This window comes from Aulonocara sp. 'chitande type north' Nkhata Bay, linkage group LG15 (genome assembly GCF_057382095.1).
Source record: "Aulonocara sp. 'chitande type north' Nkhata Bay isolate Kocher_YH1m ecotype deep benthic linkage group LG15, A_spYH_male_GT1.1, whole genome shotgun sequence".
Taxonomy (NCBI): Eukaryota; Metazoa; Chordata; class Actinopteri; order Cichliformes; family Cichlidae; genus Aulonocara; species Aulonocara sp. 'chitande type north' Nkhata Bay.
Genome location: NC_141358.1, coordinates 25,695,897 through 25,716,315, shown reverse-complemented (window position 1 = coordinate 25,716,315; position 20,419 = coordinate 25,695,897). Strand labels below are relative to the sequence as shown.

Sequence of the window (20,419 nt, the reverse complement as noted above, 5' to 3'; positions counted from 1 at the left end):
CATAATGTCACTATAAAACAATATCCAGTAAATGCTACCATGGTACTAAAATACCTAACAGTTCCCCTCTTTTATTATTTTTAAAAATAATAACTCAAATAGAAAGGAAAAATCACAAATGTAATAACATAATATAAAAAGCAAATCATAAAATGTAATAGTTCACAACCTAATGTTCAATATACACATCAGGAACATCATTGGTAACATCTGGCACATCCTCAGGATCAATTTGTGCTAATTGCAAATACATTGAAGTAGCTGTACTAGTAGCTATATGGGTTATCATTGAAAATGTGGCTTGCAGAAATGTGAACAGGGTTGCACTTTACAATACGAAATAGTAAATAAAAATCCTAAGGTTAATGCAGTAGATATGATTAATAACCTAAATATATAAAAAAGACAGTTCTTTAGTCGTCTTCTGGCCTGGTCCCAGGTTCGAGAGACACCGTATAAGCGTCGTGTGATGACAATGGGCATTTCATTTTCCCCATTATCAGGATGAAACGAGTCTATCTTTATCAGGTTAGACATTGTGTGGTACTCTAGGATTTCTGTTCCTGCTGGATGTTCGAGTACCTTGTTGTTGTTCTTTCAGGCGTTGTGTGTTAATCAGTGATTGTGTGTGTGTAGGTGGATTGGATCCGGGCGTTGGCTCGCCTGAGTCGTCATCTACTTGATCCGACGCCTTAGGTGGTTTGGTGGGGCTGGTCTTAACCCTGCTGGCATGAATCCACTGAGGTTGTCCATCTGTTAGGATGCTGGTTCTCGTCACTGCAAGTACAGTCTGGGGGCTGGAACACGCGGCCTCCCCGAGTGCCCTTGGTTTTAGCGACTTTACCAATACCGCATCTCCTGGTTTCCACGGATGGGTTGGATCTATGGAAGGGAGAGGCTGAGAGAGACAAACTTTCTGATAGTTATTATTCAGTGTTTCTACCAGGTTATGAACATAGTCAGACAATGCAGTGTCTATGTCCCCTTCCGATAGCGGTGCCCCTCTGGAGGCTGACCATGGTGTTGGAAACGGTCTTCCCATGATTATTTCAAATGGAGATAATTTGGTTGCTGCGGATGGAGTCATTCTAATCTCGCAGAGGATTTGAGGAAGTAGTTTGATCCAGGTCATTCCTGTTTCTATCATTGCTTTAGTCAGGCGATTTTTTATGGTCCTATTCATTCTTTCTACAACTCCTGAACTCTGAGGATGGTATGGCACATGATATTTCCAGTCTATTGCTAGAGTTTTAGCACACTTTTGAATTACTTCTGATGTGAATGAAGGTCCTCTATCACTGTTAATTTGGTGAGGTATTCCAAATCTGGGTATTATTTCATTGCACAACTTTTGACAGACTACTTCTGCAGTTTCTTTTGATGTTGGGTAAGCTTCTACCCATTTACTAAATTGGTCCACTATTACCAGTAAGTACTTGATGCTTCCTTGTGCTGGCATGTGTGTAAAATCAATTTGTAATGTATGAAATGGGAAATCTGGTTGTGGTAAATGCTGATGTTTTGCTTTTGAGCTACCTACATTAGTTCGTGCACATGTTAGACAGGTTGCTAATATGCGTTTTACTGCGTGTGATGTTTTCTCGATTACAAATCTTGATTTTATTGCTCCTATTACCCCTCTTTGTCCGACATGACTCACACCGTGAAAATGGCGGACAAGGATTGGCAGTAGTGAAGATGGGAGGGCAATCAAACCCTCAAGGTTTTTGTATAAGCCGTCTCTGTTATCTAAGGTACAATCATTACTTTCCCAGTAAGTGTAATCTAAGGCAGAGGCTTGCTCTTGTATGAATTTTAGGTCAACATTTGCTTCTAAATAGTCTGGGAGTGTGACAAGTGGCAGCTGTAAAGGCAAAGATAATACTTCCTTTCTGGGTGGTTGCTGTGAGGCAGCAGCTGCTTTCGCGGTTACGTCTGCAAGAGCATTTCCCACTGCTTCGTCTGTGTCAGCCGTGCTGTGCCCCATCGTTTTAACAACTGCAATTGCCGATGGCAGCTGTATAGCCTGCAAAAGTCTTAGAACAAGGTCAGAATTAGCGATCGATTTTCCATCAGCAGATCTAAATCCTCTTTGTCTCCACAATGTGCCAAAGTCATGCACCACACCGAATGCATAACGGCTATCAGTGTAAATTGTTACCCGCTTATCCACATGGAGCTCACAGGCGCGTATTAAAGCCATGAGCTCTGCTTTTTGTGCTGAGTGAAATGGTAATGAGTGAGCCTCTAGTATGATGTCAGGCAATGTCACCACCGAATAGCCACAAAGAAATAAGTTGTCATTTGGTTTTGAACAGGACCCGTCCACATAAACAATGACTGAGTCTGGGATTGGTGTCTGCTCTAAGTCTGGGCGTGGTGCTGTGGATTCCTGTATACGTGTCATACAGTCATGATCGTCAAGGTCGTCTGAACCATCCTGTCGGTCAGAGGAACACAGCATACGAATGAGTAAGTGTGCTGGCGAATTGGGTGTGCTGCTTGCTTTTATAGTGAGATTTGCTGTTGAAGTCAGTGTAGCTTCATAACCTGAGCGACGTTGTGCGGTCATGTGTTGTGTAGTTATGTTTGCTAGAATGGTCGTGACCTAGTGATTGGTGTGTAGAATAGTGTCATGTGAGAGTGTGAGCTTCTCGCAGTCCCTTATCATGATAGAGCAAGCTGCTACTGCTCTCAGGCAGGCCGGCATCCCCTGAACTACTGCTGGCAGCACCTTTGAGTAGAAGGCTACTGGACGGTAGCCACAGCCATGCTCTTGGGCCAATACACCTGCACAGGTTGTGCCGTTCTCTGTGACGTACAGGTGGAACGGTAAGTGGTAGTCAGGCAGACCCAAACAAGGGGCGGAGGTCAGCGCTCCCTGTAATGCATTGAAAGAGGCAGTCATTTCTGTGGACCACAGTATTCGAGGAGGCTTGTCTTTTTTGCAGCATTCACGCAGAATGTGGTCATGAAAAGAACAGTCTGGTATCCACTGTCTGCAATAGTTCACCATGCCTAGGAAAGACAGCATTTCCTTCTGTGTAGTGGGCTTAGGGACAGAGGTCACAGCTTTGACCCTGTCTGTAGTCATGGAACGTTGTCCGTGAGACAGTGTAAATCCCAAATATTGAACAGAAGTCTGACAGTACTGCATTTTCTTTGCTGATGCTTTGTGGCCAGTCTGTTGGAGGTGCTGGAGTAGCATGTGTGTGGCAGTTTGACATAGTTTTTCACTTTCAGCACAGAGGAGGAGATCATCTACATACTGGATCAGAGTACAGCCCTCTGGAGGAATGAAGCCGTCCAGGGTAGCACGTACCACCATTGAGAAAGCTGCAGGGCTGTCTACCATGCCTTGGGGTAAGCGAGTCCATGTGTACTGCTTATCTCTATGTGTAAAAGCAAATATCGGCTGTGTGTCCTCATGCACAGGTACTGAGAAAAAGGCGGAGCACAAATCCACCACAGTAAAATGTGTAGCTGTTGCTGGAATACCTGTCAGTATGCTGGGAACATCTGGGACAAGAGGAGGTAGAGGCATAATGACTGCATTAATTTGCCTTAAGTCTTGTGTGAAACGCCATACGCCAGGTTTGTTAGGCTTTGGCACAGGATTGACAGGAGTGTTATATGGAGATACTGTGGGCTTTATTACTCCAACTGTCAATAAATCTCCTATGATGATGTCTAAGGCTGCGGCTTTTTCAGTGGAAATGGGATATTGCTTGACATATACCGGCTTGTTGTTTTTCAGCTGAGCATGATAAGGTGTACAGTCAATAAATCCTACATCATTCTCACCTCTTGACCATAATGTCATGTTTTGATATTCAGCTGGCAATGTGACAGCAGAGATAGTACAGTGTATGGGGTAGGTTAGATCTATGTGTCGACATGGTGCAGTAATGTCATAGCCTATGTCTGAGTTATGTGACAAAACCACTGTTTGGCCTTCACTGGTGTGAGCAGTTATCATGTTGTTGAACAGTGTGAGAGAAACAAATATGTGGCTTCCAGGCATGGGGCTACCTGGTAACGGTGTTTGCACATGTTTTTGACACAGAGTGTGACGTGGGGTACCAGTCAGATGGATATTGAGTTCATTCTCCGCTGAGGCGTCCAGCTGACACAGAGGCTGTTCCTTCTCCATGGTGTCGGTGCATAGGGCAGAGAAAACATAGCTGTTATCAGTATCTGCAAACATTTCACCCTTTGTGTTAAATGAAATACACAAGTTCATTTTTGCCATTAAATCTCTGCCTAATAGATTCACAGGCGAGTTTGGAATAATTATGAATGGATGATATGTAATTTCGTCTGGTTTTGGGCCCCAGCGTGTTTTTAGAGAATGAGTTTTGGGGCATTGCACTAGAGTTCCGTTTATTCCCATGGTGTTGATGCACACAGAGGAAACAGGCCCACTATAGAATTTTCCAGACAGTGAACTTTTAGTGGCTCCACTGTCAACTAAAAAGGAATAAGTCTTTTCACCTATCTCTATATCTAACATGGGCAAGCTTTCTGTGTTACGGGACAATTGCAAATGCAGCATCGTGTGTAGTGCTTCACACTGTCCCTCATCATCACCTGGGCCTCCCTATGGTTGGTCCAGTCTTTCGTTATCATATGGATGGGGATTAAAATGTGGATTATAAGGTTGCTCCCTAAGTGCAAAGGGGCCGTTTCTTTGATGTGATCCCTGTCTGCGTTGCCAGTTACCTTGTCTGTAAGAGCTCTGCTGACGCCTAGTGGCAGGAGCTGGTCCTGTGTTTTGTGGTTGAGACCTATGTGCTGCTGATTTGCATTCCCTCCTCCAGTGTCCTATTTTTCCACAGTAAAAACATACGTCTCCACTCCTATCTCTCCTTCTGAAATCTCCCTGCTGCGCTTGTTGAGGGGGCGGGGCCCCTGCATACATCATTTTTTCACTTTCCTCTGAGCCTTCAACATCAAAATTCAACATCATCTTAACACTTTTAGCCTTCGTGCTGTTGGGGAAAAGATCTGCACCAGCTTTTGTTTTGACAAGTGTGATAAAGTTCTTTATTTTCATGTCATAGAGATTATCAGTGGCAGTCAGCTTCAATAGTTGTGAACATTCTGGATGAATATTGTTTAAGAATGTTGTTATGAAAATCTGATCATTTCCTCCTTCAGGCATGCATGCCTCATTAGTCCAGCAGTGTGTGAAACGTTTCATAAAAACTAGAATGGATTCATCTGGCTTTTGCTTACACATGGTTACTGCATTTAAATCAATTTTATCTCTAGACATTGTGAGCAGAAATTTCTTTAGATTTTGAAAAAAGGCTGTGATTTTGTCATCGTTTATCCACAAAAACGAGGTGGTGTTGGCTGCTTGGTCATTTTTAGGGTCTAGTTCCTCTACTTCTTCAATAAGGTGAGATTCAGTCACACCTGGAATTCGTTGACATAATATATATCTATAGTCAGGCCCACCCAAGTGGTGGTATCTGGTACTTCTCTGTAATGCAGAAACAAAGGCTGTAGGATTTTGTAGAGGATCGGGAAGTTCTTTAATGGTTGCTGCTAACTCTGAAATTTTAGGGGGTTGAATGCAACACATGTCCCCTATTATCATGAACGGGAGGGAGGTGCTGACGTCATTAAATTGTGATCCCTGCTTTTCTTTATAACGGGTGTTTTTGTGGGGGCCCTCTTGAGTTTTTTCCTCTTTTCTCTGCTTTAAGTAGTTCCTTATTAAATTTCTGGTGTTAGTTATTGCTTTTGGCACAGTTAAACCATTCGCTACTCTAGTGTGGCGCTGAACATGATTATCTATGACGGAAACGGCTTCCTGCAGTTCAGCTTCCGTACGTTCAGTTAAAGGATCTTTCATGATTTCCTCACACTCTGCCATTAACTGTTTTGTTTGCTTTTTATGTTCCTGTAACTCTCTTTCTCGTTCAGTGTATTCTCGTTCCTGTCTTTGATCTAGGTTAAACCAGTCATCTTCTTCTGATTTAGGTGTCATTTCAGTGCCTTCCTCACTCTTTTGGGATTCTGCTGTTATATCAGGATATACGCGCTGATGACGTGCAGCCGCCGCAGCAGCTATTAATTCTGTCTTTTCATCATAAGGCGGTGGAGCCGTAGGTTGAACGGATGGGCATATAAGGCTAGTTTTTTCTGCAGTGGATTTACTAGAGCCTACACTGGCTTGATTTAAAGCATTTACGTCTGGCTCGGGTCCTTTTTTCCATAGTGGTAGCATGCGATTGGTCACATCACGACATTCTATCATATATTTTTTACAGGACTTTTTAATCAGCCTACTTTCCTTATCACAAATAGTATTTAACATTTCTACTGACCTGTTTTCTGGCGATAATCGTTCGGGATAGGGCTCCGGAAATACATTAGGATGCATTAAAGTTATAGTTCTTAAGTTCGAGACGAAATCAGTCACGTAAGCACTTCCGCATGTTCTGGATACGTAATCATGGAAGTCTTCATTGATTCGCGAGCGTGGGTTAAACGTAACCGGAAGTGGGAGTCGTACTGAGCCGCTATTTGTGATTTTATATTTTATTTTTTTCGGTTTTACAGTTAATTTTGATTTTTTATCGGACCCGTCTAAGGTCTTTGAATTATTCTGACCCATGGTCAGTGATTTCCAGAGGGGTTTAGACGCTTGAAGGATTTAAGTTAGTTTTTATTTTTGCTGTGGCACACCTGAGGTTACTTGATTTTTTTGCTAGCAATTTTATCTTTTTAGTGAGCAACTTCTCACTTTTTAACGAGCAACTTCTCGTTTTATGACCCCAGGCAACTTCCTGTGTCCTTTCTGCTGGTGAGCAACTTCTTAGTTTATGACAGCAGGCAACTTCCTGTGCCCTTTCTGCTTTTATTTACAAAACAACAGGCAACTTCCTGTGTTTCTATGTGGGCCACTAACGAAGGCTCCTCAGCGTATCCCACTTGTTACTATGTGGGCCACTGAAGAAGGCCTCGTCAGCGTATCCCGTTTCTATGTGGATCACTGAGAAAGGCATAACACAGTCTTATAAAATAAAAGACGAGTGCCTACCTTCGTCAGGATCCCACTTCTGACACCAAAATTGAAGGAAACGGTTTCCAAGGCCTAATCCGTGGATCGACTTCCTTCGAGGCGTGGACGTCTATCAGCAGAGAATGTACCTTCACCTATCAGCAGAGAATGTCCCTTAGTCTGTAACACAGTCAAATATATTCTCAAGCAATATTCAAGCATGCCATTCAGCGTGTTAGTACGAGCTCGGGAGCAGCTTGGGAGAACAAGAAAACAGAGACTGCTTTAGATTGTCTTCCCAAATTGACTCAACTTTATTCACAAGTACAACAGTTTATATAGAGGGTAAAATTCATGAGACAGCAGATTATCAGTTTAAACCAGTACAGACCAAGATAAGGGAGCGTCTTCCTGCCCTTGGGTGAAGAAGCATCCTTTGTGTAGTTTATTAGTTCAGCTACAATTGTGATTATCTCAGCGACATATTTTCAAGGCACAAAACAAAGAGTTCTTTCATTAGTGAAATCTGAAACAAACCATTTGGCCTTCAACAGGCGTCTAAAAGATTAAGAAACTAATGTAGCTGAGGGAGTGATCTCTGTGGTATTTCAACCTTGTACCAGCCTGTGATTCTCACACATCAATTCTTGGGTCAAAGAGAAAAATAACTAAAACAAAGGGGCCTTATTGAATGACAGAGTTTTCCTGCATAATGTCACTATAAAACAATATCCAGTAAATGCTACCATGGTACTAAAATACCTAACACTATCTAATCTAATCTAATCTAATCTAATCTAAAGGTGAACGATGTCTTATTTGACTATCGTTTGTCACCCTGGGGGACAAATTCACGCCACACAGCCCTGTAAATGTTGGAATAAAGATGAGCATCCTCCTGGTTTGAAGGAAAGATGCCTGATTTGCTGCCTTCAGGGTTGGAAACTGTAAACTTGGTCATCATTGCAAACCCAGCTGTTACCACCAGAATGGCTGGTAATACAAAATTATTTTGATATCTGTGGTGAAATCAGAAAGACAACTGTAATTTGTCAGAAAAGGACTGAACATGGCCGAGAAGGAAAGGTTTTTATTTTTATGGACAGATCCAAGAGCCTCTAGGTTAGAATTAAAGTGACTGTTACACTGTTCAAACAGCACTGCCAAATCAGCTAAAAGAAGACACTCTTCACAAAAAGCAGAATTTAAAATCTCAGGGAAATATGTCCAGTCTCTCTGTCTTTGGAACCACAGAGCTTTTTGGCACAACTTCACTGACTTCTAATCTGGCCAGAGGAGAGGAACACAACCTGAAAAGGTCAGAAACCCATCATATCGATTATGAGCGGGCCTACCAATAAAGTTGTTCTACACTCTACCAAGCAATCCTTGCTGGAGCTTTGACCTCTCCTGTCTCTCTTTCTCCCAAAGTAATTAAGACTGGTGCTGTGGTTAGGCAGGTAAAGACTGTTAATATCCCACTACAGGACTGTAAGTATACGTTTTTATGTGCAAAATATACTTAAAACTAGTCCAGACAATGAGTGTATCTCCTCTGCATGTGTTCATCACCTAAACATGTCAGAGAAGTCATGAGAGAGTGAGTCTGCGTTACGACTACAGTGACCTTCACAGTACACGCCCAAGAAACGACTCAACGAACCTTCATCGTCTTGACCGCTCACATTATTTTTGCTGATGCTGCAATGCTATAGACTTCGTTAATTTAATAAGGTTCACACCTGCACCTCCAGAACAAAGGAGCTCAGTACAAACACAATCAGTTATTCACTGTTTACCGCCCGAGTTAATTGCCCTGCAGAACGGGAAGCGGCAGGATATTAGTCCAGTGACATAATAGCTTGAGGCTAACGATCTGGGACAAACTCAGATTGAACTCCCTGCTGTTTCTTCCTGGTTTATGTGCTGTGTTAGCTTGCTACAGTTGACACCCATCACTCACTGCTACTAAGGTTTTGGAAATGCCAGCAACTTTGAGGATGTAAACATCATAGATTTGTTCTCAATAAAAATGTGAAGAAAAACAGAGGATATGCCATGCCTTAGAAATGAAATGGGTGGTTTTTCTCAATAAAAAGTGTTTTTGACCCCGAAATTATGGGCATAAATTATGCTTTTAGACAAGTACAATCTTATTTTGATAAAATAAAAACATCCTGACATCAAACAAGACTGTCAATTCGTTCCAGTCTGATTCTCACCTCTGGAACCAAGAAAACAAAAACAGAATAGAAGAGTAAGTACCTGTATGTGTGTTGACTCGGTAGGAACAATAATGACAAAAGTTCAGAATAAATATCTGTGACCACTGCAGACAAATATTCTACAGAAAGTCACTGTAGTATATTCTAATAAAAGTTGAAATGTCCACAAAAGGTACAAATGTCAGTTAAATCTAATGATTTTCTACAGCTAATTATGCAACACCAAGACCTCCCTTTATTCAACCCTTCTGTGCGGACAAGGTCTTCCCAAGCCATCCAAGAGACATAATCTGTCCAGTGTGTTCTGGGTTTCCTTCCAGCTGAACGTGAACTGCTTCAGCTTCACTAGGATGCTTCCGTTGTGTCCAGACAGGACAGATGCTTTAACTACATCCTCTGAATCCTTCTGAGCAAGAGAATCTGCTCTACTGTGAATCATTTACCCTACAAAGGAAACTCATTTCCACTACTTGTTTCCAAAATCTCATGTTTTTTGGTTACTGCCTGCAGCTCAAGGTCGACATGTTAATCCACAGCTTTGCTTTGACGCTCAGCTCTCTCTTCACCACAACAGGCTGGTACAGTATCTGCATCACTGCAGAACCAATCCATTGGTCAATCTCCTGCTCCACTCTTTTCCCACTTATTAACCAGACCCCAGGACACTGTATCTCCAATTGAGGCATTCCTGGTCCACCGGTTTTCCAGCAAAGAGCCATAGCTTAAGACCTGAAGGTGCTAATTCTCATTCCAGCCACTTCAAACTCTGCTGCAAACTATTCTAGTGCAAACTGGAGGTCTTTGCTTGATGAAGCCAACAGAACCACATCATCTGCATAGATTGGAATTTGACCCTAAGGCTGTTGAACCAGACACCCTCCTCCTGGCTGTGCCTACAAATCCTGTCAATAAAAGTTACAAACAGAATCAGGACAGCCATGAGTCCAACACACACCAGGAACAGGTCAAACTTATCTGCAGCAATGCAAACGTACAGGGAATTAAATAGCCAACAACAACAGACCCCATACCTCATCCATGCATTTCCCAAAGCGCACAAAACACATGTTAAGTTAAGCAAACTCTCACACAACTTCAAATATCTTTAAGAGTATAATGAGCTAGATTGGACAGCAGTTTTCCAAAACTGGTTGTCAAAGTACAAAAAATTCATCAAACTGAGGGAAATTAAAATATCTGAAGGTCAGAATTTCCTTGTGGGTCCACAGACATCCTGCTTATGTGATCTGATGTTTGACAGTTCACATTAAAATAACACCTACGTGTAATTAATACATACCTCTGGCTTCCATATGAATGCAAAGCAGGGCTACATTGAAAGGTTCCTTTGATTAAAAAGAAAGTATTTAAACAAACCAATCTGGACTGAGTGTAATTATAAAAGGATTCCCTGAAGATATTTTGTTAAAATGTGAAAAACTAAATGTAAAAAAATGAAATAAACATTCATAAACCAAATAAATGAGCTTTGGTGCAATTGCCAATCTCGTTGAGTGATTTCGTGATCCCTGAGGCCCCCCCCCCCCAGCCCCCCAGCAGCAACACGCCCGCTCTGTGTCACAGGGCTCTCAAACACATTCTTGCGGCACTCTCCCAAGCAGCTGTTTTAGCTCTGCAAGTCTAATTTATGTATCTGTGAACACTGTTGTTGCTCCATCAGCCTCCAGGGTCACTGCAGACAGTGTTGGGGAATACTAACGTAATGCAAATCCCTTTAATTATACATTGTTTACTCCTCTTTCCCTCAAAGTATAGCTTGACTGCAAAGTCCATGTCTTCCTTCAGTCTGAGGAGCAACAGGAAAGCAGTGAAGTGAAGCAGTGAAGCCTGGAAGTCAGAGAGGACCATTCATGCTGAATTTCTATGGTTTTGAGCTTCAGGTGATGGTTGTAAATGTTAGCAGAAGCATTTTTTCCATTAAAATCGATTAGTGATGAGAGTAAATGTAAAGGTCCACCATATTTCTGAAGTGTAAAGCTACTTCCTGAATCTTACGTCAGCATGATGTCACCGCTGACAGCATCCAGTTTAAAAATCTGCTAAATCAAACGTGCAGAGCTACCTTCTGTGGTGACCCCTTGCAAATATGGGAGGAAGTGAAAGTAGCTGTAGTGATTCTTTTCTAGGTCTTTTTTTGCATTACTGCATGTTTCATGTATTGGGTTATTTTGGAAGGTCGGTAGCACAAAGGATGTGCTGAAAACACTACGAAACGAGGATCTCTGGTTATAGAGGCAAAAGAGATGGTTTGGACATGTGCAGAGGAGGGATAATGGATATACTGGACAAAGGATGCTGAAGATGGAGCTACCAGGCAGGGGGAAAGGCAAAGACTACAGACGAGGATACTGGATGTAGTGAATGCTGATAACCCCTGAAGAAGCAGTGCTAAGTGCTAAGCTATGAACTAACGCCGGTCACAAAAGCAGTGGTGGCCTAGTTTCTCAGCTGATGAACGCAGGAAGTCCCTGAATTGAAAAGGTAGTACAAGTCCAGGAAGTTTGTACTCCAGTTTTGATGAGTATGTTTCTGTTATTAAGCACAAATGAGCAGATATCAGTTTCCGTGTGTTAGAATCGATGGGTGCTATAAGAGCCACTTACTCCCTGTTTTTGCATTATTACATGTTTGAACACTAGGGGGCGCTTACTTGTAATATACTGCGTATCAGTAAGTTCCGTAGTGACTTACCAAAAAGCAGGTACGTCACTAGGGACACACAACCGTTTCCGACCGTGTTCACTGCAGCAGCAATGTCAGCACTAACAATATTAAGTTAGGCTTCATAATTCAAATTGTTCAAGTCATTAAAAAAAGATGTTTGGATGTACATAATGTTCCTAGCAGCGGCTACTAGAAATGATGCATCTTTTGAAGCAAACTAGCTAGAGTTAACTGAAAACTTCACACTCCATCTTATCCAAACATGGTCTTTTTCATGCTCGAAATTCGCAGTGGTGACACAGAGGCTTTAAAATGTGCAGTCTTGTATACAGTCTATGGCCCAGACAAACATCACAGCATCTTTAATCTAAAGCAGAATCGCTGGGCCTGCCTCAGTGTCCCACGGAGGACCGGGGCTGTATCTGCCGGAGAGCTGCTTCGAGGAAAATCGTGCCAGCTCAGCAACTTCTCCACTGTAAAAATAAAGGTCAAACGAGCAGCCAGAGACAAAGTTTCATCCTCTGCTGAGTCAGACTGCGCTGCTGCTGACCTTGGTCACTGCTATATGCCTCACCTGAAAATAAAGGATTAAGTTGTTGGTACTCTAAATCAATAGCTACCAGCAGCTTGTATCGACAGTGTGAGGTACTTCTGACAGATATTGTTCTTTACCTTTTCATAGTTTATTACTTATCGAGCTGCAGGTACAACATGTGACACTAAAATCTGTGAAATAAGAAAAGAAGTTGACCTCATGCTGTTAGTGTCCTCCTTTTCCTTATATGATGATATGAGGAATACTTGGAGGATCCTGGGATTTTTTACCAAAGCTTCATCTTTTAAAATGTGACTAAAGAAGGTTAAAAAAAAACCCTGAAACAAACATTTAAATCTAATAATGTGGATGCTGATCGTGTTGCTACTGACAGATGAATCATAGCGAGATGAGGCAGGTATGAGCAAGAAGTCTGATCATATTAAGCTCTGCATTGTTTGCAGCACGACAGAAATGAGCTTCATGCGTTTCATCTGAGTCATTTTCTGTCATTTCAGTCTGAAAGGTGGATTCAGCCTGGCAGGGAATTCCTAATTCATTAGTTATCCGTACAGAGTGATTAACTGAGCTTTACAGAAGGTCTCAGCCTCATATTTATTCTCTTCCACTTTGCAGAACAGAGTTGAAGTATCACGATGTGCAGAAGACTAGAAAATTAACTTCTACAGGATCATATTTAGCAGTTACTCCAAACAGACACCTATGTGAAGTATGAATAAAGTCAGCTCTGCATGTAGAGACTCGTTCATTTAATCAGTGCGAGTGTAATAAAAAAAAGAATATTTGGTATTGACATCATGAAGCAGCTTTCAGAGAAAACTCATGCTTCTCTAAAAAGTAGATTTTGTGAAAAGACATTATTTTTGCCACCAATAAAGACACCTTTGTATATATGAATACACATACACATGGATTTGTGAGAGTAGCAAAGTTTGCAATGATCTTTTTTAGCACGCCAGTCGAATCCTTTAATAAACCAGAGGTTAAGTGGTTGAATATATGCAGGGATGGTGGCCGTGATGTCACCCGTTTGTTGGTGCTTTAAAACCAGATTTCTTTTTTGCACCCAGACGAGTCACCCTGTATGTTTAGAAGCTAGCATCTTTTAAATGCAATCTATTGTGAGAGACCGTGTAAGACAGACTACACTGAAAAAAAGAGCATGTTGGATTTACTTAATTCAATAGTGGACATTGGTTGCACACAATTGTTTTGCTTTGGCAGAAACTTAAATGACGTAGTTAAATCAACACAACTTATTCATATTCAATAAGCCAGTGCATTTTGTGTTGATGAAACGTGACTGAAACATATTCAGATGAAGTAAGTTGAGCTCTTGGAATATTTTAATCCCCACAATTTTTTCATTTTATTCCAACACTATACAATAACTTTTACGCCAATACTACTTGTGTCACGGTTCGGCATGGCAAACCGTGGGGGGTGTGGGGAAGGAGGACCCAGGCGCGGTGCTCTATGTACAAGCAGTGCGTTTATTTACAGTGATGGAACTGATACACAACAATAATACATCCCCGTGTGCTCCCAACTTCCACTCCGTGTCTTCTCCCCGTGTTTGTGCCCATGTGTCTGCTCCCTCGTGCCAGTGCACTCTGTGTCTGCTGCCCTCTCATCCAGCAATCCTTCCTGGGAAAATAGAGGCAGTAGTTAGTACCCTCAGTTCACTTGGTAAGCTCACACTCACAAACAGACCAGCTGGAGAACTGACGGGAAGTCTCACGAAATGATCCCGTGTCGGTGGGAGCTCCAAGACTCTCTTAAGTAGCTCCCCCGACGAGGCCTGATCAGCAGCAGGTGTGTGGCTTCGGGTGTGGCCAGTCCACCAGCAGGGCCACACCCACCAGGCCTGAAGGCGCCCGCAGAAACACACACACACACACACACACACACACACACACACACACACACACACACAAGCAGGGATAACGAGGGACAGCAATACAAAATATACATTATAATATTAGTCCATAACTGCTCAGGGATCCTGGGTCTGAGCGACCCAGGATCCCTGACAACTTGGATCTATTGAACCAACCACCATGCCACCAACCCAGGGTTAACAGAAGTAGAAAAGCTGTGGTTTGAAGGCTTGATGCTGAATTTCCTGTATGTTTTTGTCCTTGACAGGTTGTCTGCCTTTTATAACTCCAGTGATTTTCCTGCAGTTTGAAATCTCATGCGATCTTGTAAATTTCATCAGTCCAGAAACTAACCACTCTTACTACAGTGTATCATGTCATCTCAACTTACAGATCCTACATGATTTAATTACGTTCACCATAGAAACATTAAATTATTTTGTTCAAATTACAAGTTAGACTTTTGTAAATGTAACAACCACACCGAAAAAAGTAGAGGCGACTGCTCGACTTGACTGAGATGGATACCTTCCTCAAACCACGATCCGAAGCGCGCGAGATTAAATCATGTGAGATTTAACATTGCCATATTATTGACTTACTTTGCTCAAACATGATATGAACAATTTAATATACCCTCTCTGCATATCATGTACTTTCTGCACTATATAATTACACTTAACTTTAAAGCATGAGGCAATTGTTTTAAATATACGTAAGATGCTTACATAAATTCAAGAGATGGCAAATCCCTTTTTTCAGTGTAGACACTTCTCTCTCCTTGCTTCTGAGGGATCTTGATGTGTTCCTATGGTACATGAGATGGTTTCTGCAGACCTTTCTGGGTTTTCTCCACAAGACACCAAAGGCACTATCGAACAGTCTCCTTCAACTCTTAGCTGCCATCACCAATTGACAGCTGAATTGAGAAACATGTCAGCAAGTCGTGTTCTGCGGATGGCATAGTGGTGCGGTGGTTAGCGCCGTCGTCCAACAGCAAGAAGTCCTGTGTTTGAATCTGCTGGTCCACTAGGTCCAAAGGTGATCAGAGAAAAAAAAGAGACTATGAGCTACGATGGCAGAACTAACATACCTGGTGACAGCTGAGATTTTCTCCGTAAGAAAAGGGATGGATGTTTTTTTAGCTGGTGCTTGTGAGGACAGGAGAGGTTCTCCACAGGTTTGAAGTTGTAATGTTGTGAAACTGTGCTTGGATAGGAAGGAATTTCCCCATTCAAATAGGCTCATTCAAACCAGGAGAACTTAAAGTGTGACAAAAACTTTATAGAGACTGAACAGCAGCTCAATACCACAACATGAGAAGGGCCTAATGAGTCAGTCAATAACTGAAATGAAAGTGCTTAAATGACATTTGACAGAAATAAAAGTCCCTGTAGTACTCCATTTAAAGCTCTCTGACAGTTTGACATATGATCTTTCAAAATGTCACATGAACTACTTGAGTTACATTTCAATTCAGCTCTCCTGCTGATGGCTGAGGCCAGATGACAACACTTTGCATGATTTACAGCCTTTTCACACCTGACAGCCCAAACCAAGACTTATTTTTTATTACAAATGCATAATATTTGGTGCAGTTAGTTTCTGTTCACATATCACGTACACCCAAGGACTAAATTATTCTACATGACTTACCTATATCTACTTCAAAATGACTGGTTTGTAAAGCAGTGTGTGTCTAGCATCAATGCAGTGCTTAGAGTATTATTTGAAGAAATCAATTAACAGATTAATTTTGTAATCACACTGTATTGTGTTTGCACACTGCTGCCGCAGCTTTATTGTCTTCTTTATTACCTCCAATACCTTGCCTCATCTTTCTCACCACCTCTTTTTTGCTTGACTTTCATCCTGCATTATTGTTTTTCTTTGTTTTGGTTCTAAAGTTAACCTGACATTCTCCACATTATTAGTCTGAACTATCCAAAATAATGAACAAAATGTCTCTAGACTGAGACCATCCCTGTTTCCTTCGACCTAGAAACTGCTGTTTGGTCAGTCCGGAGATAGATGACGAGATCTGTAAAATCACAATCACGAGAGAATTAATCGTACCAGGCTCAAACAATCAAAGAGCTGGTACAGACCAAATACTGGCCAACATGGTTGTAGCTATGAATGAAGGTTTATCCAAACCTGTCAACTTCATGTGCACATTTTCCTTACAATGACAACAAGAATCACTTAACAGTATGCTAACTACAGAGCAGAGAATTGCCGTCCTTACCAAAAGGTTTTCAAATGATTCTCTGTAGGCCTAGGTCATTTAGGTTTTATATCAAACTAATTCGTCTGATGTTCTAGGCCAAATAATTTATGCTTGCATATTTTCTCCTGCCATGTGAAAAAAAATTAGAACAAAATGTTTAATGTCGTTAGAGACAGAAATTCTGAAACGGTGCACGATGGCTTAACACAGCGGTCCCCAACCTTTTTTGCGCCATGGACCGGTTTATGCCCGACAATATTTTCATGGACCGGCCTTTAAGGTGTGGATAAATACAACAAAATAAAACTAGTACCGGTACTGAAAAAAATAAAATTTATTCATAACACATGTGAAAAGACCCAGGAAAACCGAGTAAACGATAAAAACGATAACAAAATAACGCTGAAAACCGATAAAAACCCTGAAAACTATACATTTCACACCTGAGCCTCAACTCTCGCGGCCCGGTACCAAACGACTCACGGACCGGTCCGAGGCCCGGGGGTTGGGGACCGCTGGCTTAACAAACAATTGTTGTGCTTGTATATATCCAAATATATCGAAAGGCTTAATAATATCCCATCGTTCTGTGGCTGCCCAAACATATTCAAGACAAACGCATAAGAGATATCAGATGCAATGAGAGAGCTAAAGTTTTTCAGTGATACCAACGTCACCTTCTTTTGTACCTCCTTTCGGTGTGCCAGCTAATTTTTATGAAGCTCCACAGAAATCTCATTATGACAACTTAAACTTCTTTCAAACAGAGCAGATCTCTTCTGTGTCCAACTAACTCGACTTCTATAGGAAGGAGCTTTACTGGTGATGAACTCCTGGGTTTCAGCTATTGACTCAGCTCTGACTTTGGATGCCCATGTAAAATCTTTGGTTCGCTCCTGTTTTTATCATTTGAGAAACATTGCTAAGCTGAGTCCCATTGTATCGCGCTCCGAATTAGAAATTGTCATTCATGCATTTGTTTCATCTCGTCTGGACTACTGTAATTCTTTGTTTACTTGTTTATGTAAAGCCTCTTTGGATCGTCTGCAAGTTGTTCAGAATGCTGCTGCAAAGCTTCTGACCAAGTCCTCCAAGTTTTCCCATGTCACACCCCTGCTGATTCAGCTGCACTGGCTCCCCGTTAAATTCAGGATCCAGTTTAAGGTTTTGACCTTGACTTTCAGGGCCCTGCATGGACAAGCACCAACATATATAAGTGAACTTTTGCATCCATACATTCCCAGCAGGTCCCTGAGGTCATGTGACCAGGGCTTGCTTGCTGTCCAGCACACGAGGCTGAAAACAAAAGGCGACAAAGCTTTTGGAACTGTGGCCCCCAGATTGTGGAACTCTCTCCCTTTGAGCCTGAGATCTGTGGACTCAGTGGTCACTTTTAAAAAACAGCTAAAAACCCATCTTTTTAAACTTGGTTTTAGTTGATTTTTATTTTTAGGTTTTAGCTTCTGTGAAGCACTTTGTGATTTTTATCTTGAAAGGTGCTATATAAATAAAGTTTTACTTACTTACTTACTTACTTTCGGCTGTGACCTTTACAAGATTGACACTGTCAACGAGAACACCACAGTTTTAGCTCACCACACATCGACTTGACAGATACGCCTACCTGCAAGTTCACTGCCTTTCCCCGAAGTTATAATTCAAAGTTTACCATTGTGACAAGGTAGCGGAGATCCACTGAGGAATGCAGAGGGACAGGTACGAAAGGGTAGAACTAAACGGAGCTGGTCCGAGGCTCGATAGATGAAGTTTCCAAGATTATCAGCCTTTACACAAACACACACAGAAATACAGAGGAGGATCTTCAGACAAACTTAATATCTCTCAAATACATAAAAACCAAGACCTTTTTATCGTGTCAATCATATTTCTGACAACCCTTTTCTATCTTTGGAAGTTCCAGAATGACCAGTGAGCACATCTTAGAAACACATCTCTATCAGTCTAGGCAACCCTGCAGGAATATCAATATTATATGCATGGATGGAAATAAAGCAAGAAACTTACTGCAATTAAAACTTTATTGCCAAATTGAAACTAGGCAAAGTCCCTGAATGCCTTGGTCTCTGGCATCATCAACATCATCTCAACGCTGAAAAATAATCCCCAACAAATGCTGTTACACCTGTCTGAGCAAAGTTTTGTAAAGGTTAACTAACTGTGTTGACAAATGACTGAAATTTGTGTTTTATATATAAAGCTGAGCCAGTTATCTTAAAGAATCATAAGCTATAAAGGAGGAAAAGTTTCAGTATCTTCTTAAAGCACACTTTGACAAAGTTGACTGCTTCCTGTCATGGCACCAGTTTTTCGAATCTTCTAACACCAGTGGACCCCGGCTCTCACCAGCTTTCACCAATCACTGCCCTCTGACTACTCTCACAAATCCATGTGTATCTGACGTGACAAAAGGTATAAAGAAGGTGATCAATAAAGGATGGCACAAGACAGAAAATAAGGGATTGTTTGGAAGGATGCACGCTCAGCTGCACTCTGACAACCGGAGGCAATTCGAAGACACCCAAGCTCCCGCTGCTGCTGGAGTTCAGCTCGCTATTTGTTGAATATTTTAGAGGGCTGCATGGCAAGAGGGAAGCAATGAAAACTTCACTCTAGAGTGAATTAAGTAGACTCTGACAGAAGTCAGATCAAACCGGCCAGTAACACAAGAAAATGAGGGTCCTTCCCGTTGACTTAGCTCTCACGACTTATTAGGTTGTTCCCATGGGGGTCGAAACACACAGCAAAGGCCAAAATTTGCCTAGATAAATTGAAACTGAACTTTAGCAGTACCCGACATGCTAGGAGAAAAAAAAATCTAATCATGGTCATTCTGTGTTGAAGTAACTTAGTGACTAATCAGCAGCTGCTAAAAAGTCATTCTGCTTCAAAGGGAAGGCTCTCTAAGAGGTTTGACAGTTCATTTAGGGTCACTTTTAACCTGTAAATGACATAATAAAAAAGAAAATTACTTAAGGTGGATTTTTTGTGTGTTCAAAATAAAAATAAGACAGCTATACTGTTTATTTTATACAGTTTGATTAAGGAAATATATTAGCTTTAAAACAATCTGGCTGCCGTGTAAGAAGGAATGAATTAAAATCAGATTCTGGCATTTATAGATATTTTACTCCACTGCATAACAATCCTCTGCTGCTGCTTACTCACATATGAGCCAACACTGTTTACAAGGAAAAGCAAACACTCTTCTTGTGCTGCAGGAAAGCTACAAGTAATTTCATTCTGCAAAACAGATTCAGTCTGGCAGGATTTTCAAATTCATTTCATCATCCTACCAATCCAGCTGCCCTGCACTGCAAATACACACTGTGTTTGGTGCTTTATTTCTAATTTTAATAGCCTGGAGCCTTTTGTAGGACATGTCAAAACAAGTACAGAAAAAAAGTATAGAAAATGTGAACACTAGTGTTGTTTCTGCATTTCACAGCCATACAGCTACAGTCGCCTACACCAGTAAATTATTTTGAGACAGAACTAGATGATCCTGGTATCAAATTTAGGTAAAAAGGACACCTGTCATACGTTCTCACTTGTTCTGAGTAGCCATCTATCCTTCGTGGTGATACAGCCAGAGGGTACCACATGTTACAGACAAGAAACTGGTACAGTTTTCTGACACTGGGGTATAGCCCATGACACCAATGTGCAAACTCTAGCCCACTCGTAAAGGTCAAAGATTTTTATAGTATCAAACTATAGATCAAGGGTCATTAATATACAAAACAATTGCTGATTCTGAGGGGATCAGATGGGAGCTTTGAATGACTCTATATCGAATGACACATTTAT

At 41.5% G+C, this 20,419-nt stretch overlaps 2 long non-coding RNA genes across 2 annotated transcripts; both read right to left on the bottom strand.

Moving 5' to 3' along the window:
- Positions 1-225: 225 nt before the first annotated feature.
- Positions 226-8,246, bottom strand: LOC147313196 (uncharacterized). The gene is made up of 2 exons (XR_015125163.1): positions 7,055-8,246; positions 226-1,935 (listed from the first exon to the last, which is right to left on the bottom strand). It is a non-coding gene; the product is annotated as an uncharacterized LOC147313196 (long non-coding RNA).
- A 5,649-nt stretch (positions 8,247-13,895) lies between these two features.
- On the bottom strand, positions 13,896-19,075 carry LOC147313195 (uncharacterized). The gene is made up of 3 exons (XR_015125027.1): positions 15,090-19,075; positions 14,211-14,348; positions 13,896-14,128 (listed from the first exon to the last, which is right to left on the bottom strand). It is a non-coding gene; the product is annotated as an uncharacterized LOC147313195 (long non-coding RNA).
- Positions 19,076-20,419: the final 1,344 nt, after the last annotated feature.